The 6,354-nt window shown below is 38.5% G+C and overlaps 1 pseudogene; it reads left to right on the top strand.

Annotated features, from left to right (window-relative positions):
- The first annotated feature begins 1,164 nt into the window (after positions 1-1,164).
- LOC101594850 lies at positions 1,165-1,759 on the top strand (annotated as a pseudogene).
- Positions 1,760-6,354: the final 4,595 nt, after the last annotated feature.

The raw sequence follows: 6,354 nt of genomic DNA, 5'->3' as shown, positions 1-6,354 counted from the left end.
TGATTCAAAGTTCTGACTTACATAGTCAGCTGAGACAAGCCAAAGAGGAAACTGGCTTTACAGCTGACAAAACAAACATAAAATCCAAGTAATGAAATAACCTGAGATATGAAAATCCCAATGCAGTAATACAAGGAACACAAAATATCAAGGCAGCATAACTCCTCCAGAAATCATGAATCCCACAGTAATGATCTCCAATGAGACTGAATTAAAAGAAATGCCATACAGAAATGAAAGAATTATTATGAGAATGTTCAAAAAAGTCAACAGAATCAAAGAAGAAAGCATACTCCTAAAGGAAAACACAGGAAATCAACTTAATGAAATAAGGAAGTCAGTATAAGTAGAGTAATAGAAATACAATTTGAATTAATAGAAATTAAAAAAAAAACAGTCAAGTAAAAATCTCCACAGAGCACTTCATCAATACAATGAGTCAATAAAGGACAGAATGTCTGAGCTTAAGACAAGGTAGCATATTTGGAACATTCTAACAAGGAGAAAAAAATCACTTAGTAAGAAGTTATGGTGGCTGGAGAGATAGTTTAGTGGTTAAGATGCTTATCTGCAAAGCCTAAGGACCCAGGTTCAATTCCCCAGTACCCACATATAAGCCAGATGCAGAAGGCGGTATATGCATCTGGAGTTCCTTTACAGTGGCTAGAGGCCTTATCATGCCACTCTTCCCCCTCCCTTGCTCTCAAATAAATAAAATATTTTAAAAAATTAGGAGAGAAGGTATGAACAGGAATTTCAAGACATATGGGATACTATGAAGAAATAAAATCTAACAATTCTGGGTACAGAAAAAGGAGAAAATTTTTGATCAAAGGATGGCATCATAGTTTCAACAAAATCATACAAGAAAGCTTACAAAACTAGAGAAACAGAGATACAGGTGACCTTTAGAACACCAAACAGAGAGCATCAAAAAGTAACCTCTCCTCATCATATTATAAATGAGCTCAGACAATGCAAAGGTGATGTCCACCAGCCCGGCCTTGGCAGCAGCAGTGGGTCCTCCTGTGATGCAGGGCAGCCTGGGCCTTGGCCTCCTTCGGGTTCACTGAAAGCAGGCTGCTGGCCAGTGGGGGAGCAACCTGAGCAAAGCCAGGAGAGGCCAGGTGGCCTGGGTGGCTGGAGAGAGTCCACTGCCCAAGAATGGAAATTCTCTTCACCAGCATCTGGAGGCAGTTCAGTCACAAGGAGCACAAAGTTATCACTGTGGGTTTGGATAATACAGGGAAAACTACCATCCTTTACCAGTTTTCAGTGAATTAAGTTGTCCATACACCTCTTACTATCGGAAGTAATGCAGAAAAGATAGTGATTAATAATACATGTTTCCTAATGTGGGATCTTGGTGGTCAAGAATGTCTTCGTTCTTCCCAGAACACTTTGTATACTAACACGGAGTTTGTACCAGTTGTAGACAGAGCGGGCAGAGAATGGATTTCTGTGCCTAAAGAACTCTACAAAATTTTAGTGCTCAAGGACCTAAGGAAAGCTGAATTGCTGATTTTTGCTACTAAATAAGATGTCAAAGAGTGCATGATTATAGCAGAAATCTCCGTTTCTGAAGCTAACTTCTATTAAAGATCACCAGTGGCATATCCTGGCATGCTGTGCTCTGACTGGCCAAGAATTATGCCAAGGACTTGAATGGATGATGTCAGCTGTTAAGATCAGAGGATCCCTGTTGACCTCTTCTCACAGGCTTATACAAACAAAGTGCTGGGCTTTACCTCAAAGCTGAAAAAATTAATGATTTAGATATGTTTATAATAAACTGATTCAAACATTTTCTATAAGAAGAAAATAAATAAGCTACTAAGTATGCACACAAACTACAGAAAATATATTGAAAGCAGTAAGAGAGAAGCATTTAATTTCCTATAAGGGTAAGCCCATCAGAATGACAACAGATTTCTCAATAGAACTTTGAAAACTAGAAGAGTCTGGAATGATGTATTTCAAGATCTGAAAGAACAATTTCCATTTCACACACACAACATAGAGCAAAGCTAGCTGTCATAATTGAAGGAGAAAGAACTTTCCATGATTTAAATTTTTAAAAATGGCTAAAGTAATACATGACCATTAATCTGGATCTACAGAAATTACTTGAATGAATATGTTGAACTGACAGAAATAAAACCACATTTATGAGGCCACAGAAAAAGAATATACCATGCAGGAATGAATAATAGTTAATGCAAGGAAGGACTAGAAAACTATGGAGGAAGAGAGAGAGAAAAAGAGAAAGAGGGCTGGAGAAATGGCTTACCAGTTAAGGCATTTGCCTGGGAAGCTTAAGTACCCAAATTCGATTACCCAATACCCATGTAAGCCAGATGCACATAGTGACACATATGTCTGGAGTTCATCTGCAGTGGCTAGAGGTCTGACATACTCATTCTCTCTCTCTCTTTCCTTTCTATCTCCCAAGTAAATAAAAGTCAAATATTTTTTAAAGGAGACAGAAAGAAAAATTGAGCAGAAGTACCCTGCTAGGGTGGAGAAACTTTACCCTGAAACCTGGGGATATTGCTGATAAATCCTGGTGCCAGAATCACATCACCGCCCCCCTTCCCACACATGCACAGCTGTTTTTCAGAAAGGTCTATGAAATCCCCAAAACAATGTGGGCCATTGCCAGAGCACTTGGTTGCCCACCAGAACCAAATGGTTGCTGAAGATATCACAGGTTGCAGTCACATGTTGTGGTCATTTAAATTAGGTATCCTCCATAAACTCATGTGTTTTGAGTGCATGTGTCCCAGATGATGGTAATTTGGAAAATAAAGGCTTGGTAAAGGAGATGTTTGTTGAGACAGGCTTAGGGGTGTTATAGCCAGCTCCTCTTGCCAGAATTCGGTTTACTCTTCTACTGCTGTTTTCCACCTTCTGTGGCAAGAAGATGATGTCAAGCCAGTGCTCATGCCATATTCTCCCCCCCTTCCACCATGGAGCTTCTCCTGAAGAGTGCAATCCAAAATTAATACTTTCCTTCTATCACCTGCTTTTGATTGGGTGCTTTCTGGCAGCAAGGGAAAGGTAACTACAATATAGGACATTAACAAATCAAGCTGGAACTGAGATGGAAGTCAGCTTCCTGTAAACTAGCTGTCATAATGCTGGAAGGTACAACATAAGCTGTGGGAGGGATGACAAAAGTCAGGAATGGTATGAACAAGTAGTGGATCCTTCTAGCTACAAAATTAACCAGCAGGCAAGATGTAGCCACTGACGCAATATAGGCACATAAGTTATGGAGATAATCAACTGCTCTCTGATTGGTTATGAGGCCAATCAGAGAGTGGAGACCTCCATGGCATAAAGCTGTGAAGATGAACTGTGGACTGCATGGAGACCTCAGGATTTTGGAAATGCCAGGACTATATAATAGCCACCAACAAATGCTGCTGACTCTAGCTTGGGTAGATTTTTGGCTGGAAAGCTAGCAACACACTGGAGATTTTGACACTGCAAGGTTTGATGTTTGCTCTGCTTGTTTTCTTATGTTGATCAGTGTCTCCTTCTTGAACCTTCTCTTTGCAATGGGAAAATATTCCATGCCATTATCATTGTGGCCTCTGTACCACTGCTGACCTGCAGGAAGCTACAACAGGCAAGGAAACACTCCAGGCTGTACTGTTTCTAAAAAATACAAGAAAAAGCAAGAGCATTGACCAAAATAGAAAGAACTATATGGAAATTGTAAGGATGAAAGATACAATAATTGAACTGAAGAGTTCAATGGAAAGTTTCAATTGTACAAATGAACAATAAAAACAAAGAACCAGTTAACAAGGAGATAAAACATTTAAAATTATTTACTCAAGTGTGGCAGTTTACATGAACCCCCCCCCCCCAACCACAGGCTCATGTATTTGAAAACTTGAGCCCCAATTGGTGTCACTCTTTGGGAAGTATATGGAGCCTTTAGGAGGTAGAGCATCATTGGAAGAAGGGCTCTTTTCCCCTGTCATCCACCAAGTGAGGTCAAATAGATGATGCCATCTCTGAAGACTAAGCACTCACCATACACTGAAACTGCCAACTTGGTCTTGAATTCCTCACCTTACAAAACTATGAAAAATAAGTGGCTGTCATTTGGTAAATTAAGTCTCAAGAATTTTGTTATAGCTGCTCAAAAGGAGTGACTACTGCCGGGCGTGGTGGCTCATGCCTTTAATCCCAGCACTTGGGAGGCAGAGGTAGGAGGATCACTGAGAGTTCAAGGCCACCCTGAGGCTACAGAGTTAATTCCAGGTCAGCCTGGACCAGAGTGAGACCCTACCTCGAAAAACCAAAAAAAAAAAAAAAAAAGAATGACTACAATTAATAATACAATGCTAAATATTTGAAACTTGAAAAGATCTTCAGTAGATTTTATGGGTTTTCACCATAGGATAAACCAGAAACAACTACAAGGTTAATTGACTTGGTCATGTCAATAACTTTATAATGTATACTTGTATCAAAACTCATGCAGTTCTGGCCTGGCATGGTGGCACACGCCTTTAATCCCAGCACTTGGGAGGCAGAGGTAAGAGGATCACTGTGAGTTCAAGGACACCCTGAGACTACATAGTGAATTCCAGGTCAGCCTGGACTAGAGTGAGACCCTACCTCAAAAAACAAAAAACAAAACAAACAAACAAAAAAAACTCATGCAGTTCTGTACCTGGCACAAAATAAAATAAAATAAAATCACATACAACTTAAATAAATGCAACTTTTTATATGTTGATTATGTCTCAATAAAATTTGAAGAAAGGGAAGTCTTTGATTCTCTCTTAGCACACATAAGACAGATTGGCAGGAAAAGATGTGTCCATCTTGACTAATTGACATGTGTAAACTTAGCAATGTTTCTTCTCCAGTAGTCACTGGCCTCTGTACCACTGCTGACCTGCAGGAAGCTACAACAGGCAAGGAAACACTCCAGGCTGTACTGTTTCTAAAAAAACTGCTCAGACCTAATGCACAAGTACAGGAGTCAATCTGTTTTACAGCAGTATACTCTGTAGCCATGATACAACTTGAAGCACTGGGCATTGCTTGGTTGAAAAACAGGCTGAATTATGAAGCAGAAGTTGACATGCCAAAGTCACAGGTCCAGTCTTGTGCAATACAGACCAACTTATTCTGAACAGTTTGACAAGTTGGTTTAGCTAGAGTGCATTGTGGGTATTTCTACTTGTTGATGTAATGAATTTCTCTGTGGAAATAAAAGCTATTTCTCAACAAAGGTAAGATTTTATCTGATGTTTATTTTATATTGAAATATCTTGTTAATATTCTATCACTGTTTTTACTTCTCCACACATATCACTAATCATTATAATAGCTCAATGGTCAAAGCACACAAAAGGTGATAAGTTCATCACATGGACCTTAAGTGACTGAGAGTTGTAAGACATTGTGTCACTCAGACACTCACACTGAGATGATTCATTTGGAAAGTGCATCCTGAACAAACTAAGTAAGTCTCAATTTTCAAAAATATAACTCTTTGAATAAAAGATCCAGCTAAAGATATACTTATTAGATTAGTAGCAGAAAATAAAGTCTTTATAATTTACTTTAAAAATGTGTTAAAGTTTTGATTGAAGTTAACTAACTCAAGTTTTATAAATGCTTCTTCGATTTTTTTTTCAATTTAATTTGATTTTTTAGTTAGTGTACAAAGATTTAGGTATCATTGATTCTGGCACTTTCAAATATAATTTGTTTTAGTTACTTCTTTTTTACCCACTTCTGTCTTCAATCACCCTCTTTCCCTTCAGTACCCTCCTTCTCCTGTTTTCATGTTGCATGTATCTTTTTGCCCTTCCTCTACTCCTCTTCCTACTCATTAAACATTTTTAAATGCATGCCCTCTATTTCAAAGAAGGTGAGTATATGTTCACATAAAATACACATTTGCTGATTATGTGGTATTTAGTCTCCATATACCTTTATATATATAAGCATATATATTCAAGCAGAACAAATTTATGATTTATCTCAAATTTTTCTGCCAAATATTTTATTTATTTACTTCCAAGGAGAGAGGACTGAGAGAGAGGGAGAAAGAGAGGTAGTAGAGAGAGAGAGAGAATGGGCATGCCAGGGCTTCTATACATTGTGAGTGAATACCAGATGCATGTGCCATTTTATGCATCTGGCTTTATGAAGGTACTGGAGAATTCAACCTGGGTCATTAGGCTTTGTAGGCAAGCACCTTAACTACTGAGCCCTCTCTCCAGCTCTCTGCTACATTTTAAATATATTTTCAAGTTGGTTTCTAATAGTTTTCATTCTGGGCACTTAGCTACTGTATCTGGTTACTTATGATTACTA

The sequence above is a fragment of the Jaculus jaculus genome, chromosome 1, assembly GCF_020740685.1.
Source record: "Jaculus jaculus isolate mJacJac1 chromosome 1, mJacJac1.mat.Y.cur, whole genome shotgun sequence".
In the NCBI taxonomy this organism is placed as follows: domain Eukaryota; kingdom Metazoa; phylum Chordata; class Mammalia; order Rodentia; family Dipodidae; genus Jaculus; species Jaculus jaculus.
Note: the sequence above shows the minus strand (reverse complement) of the source record. Positions and strands in the feature narration are given on the sequence as shown.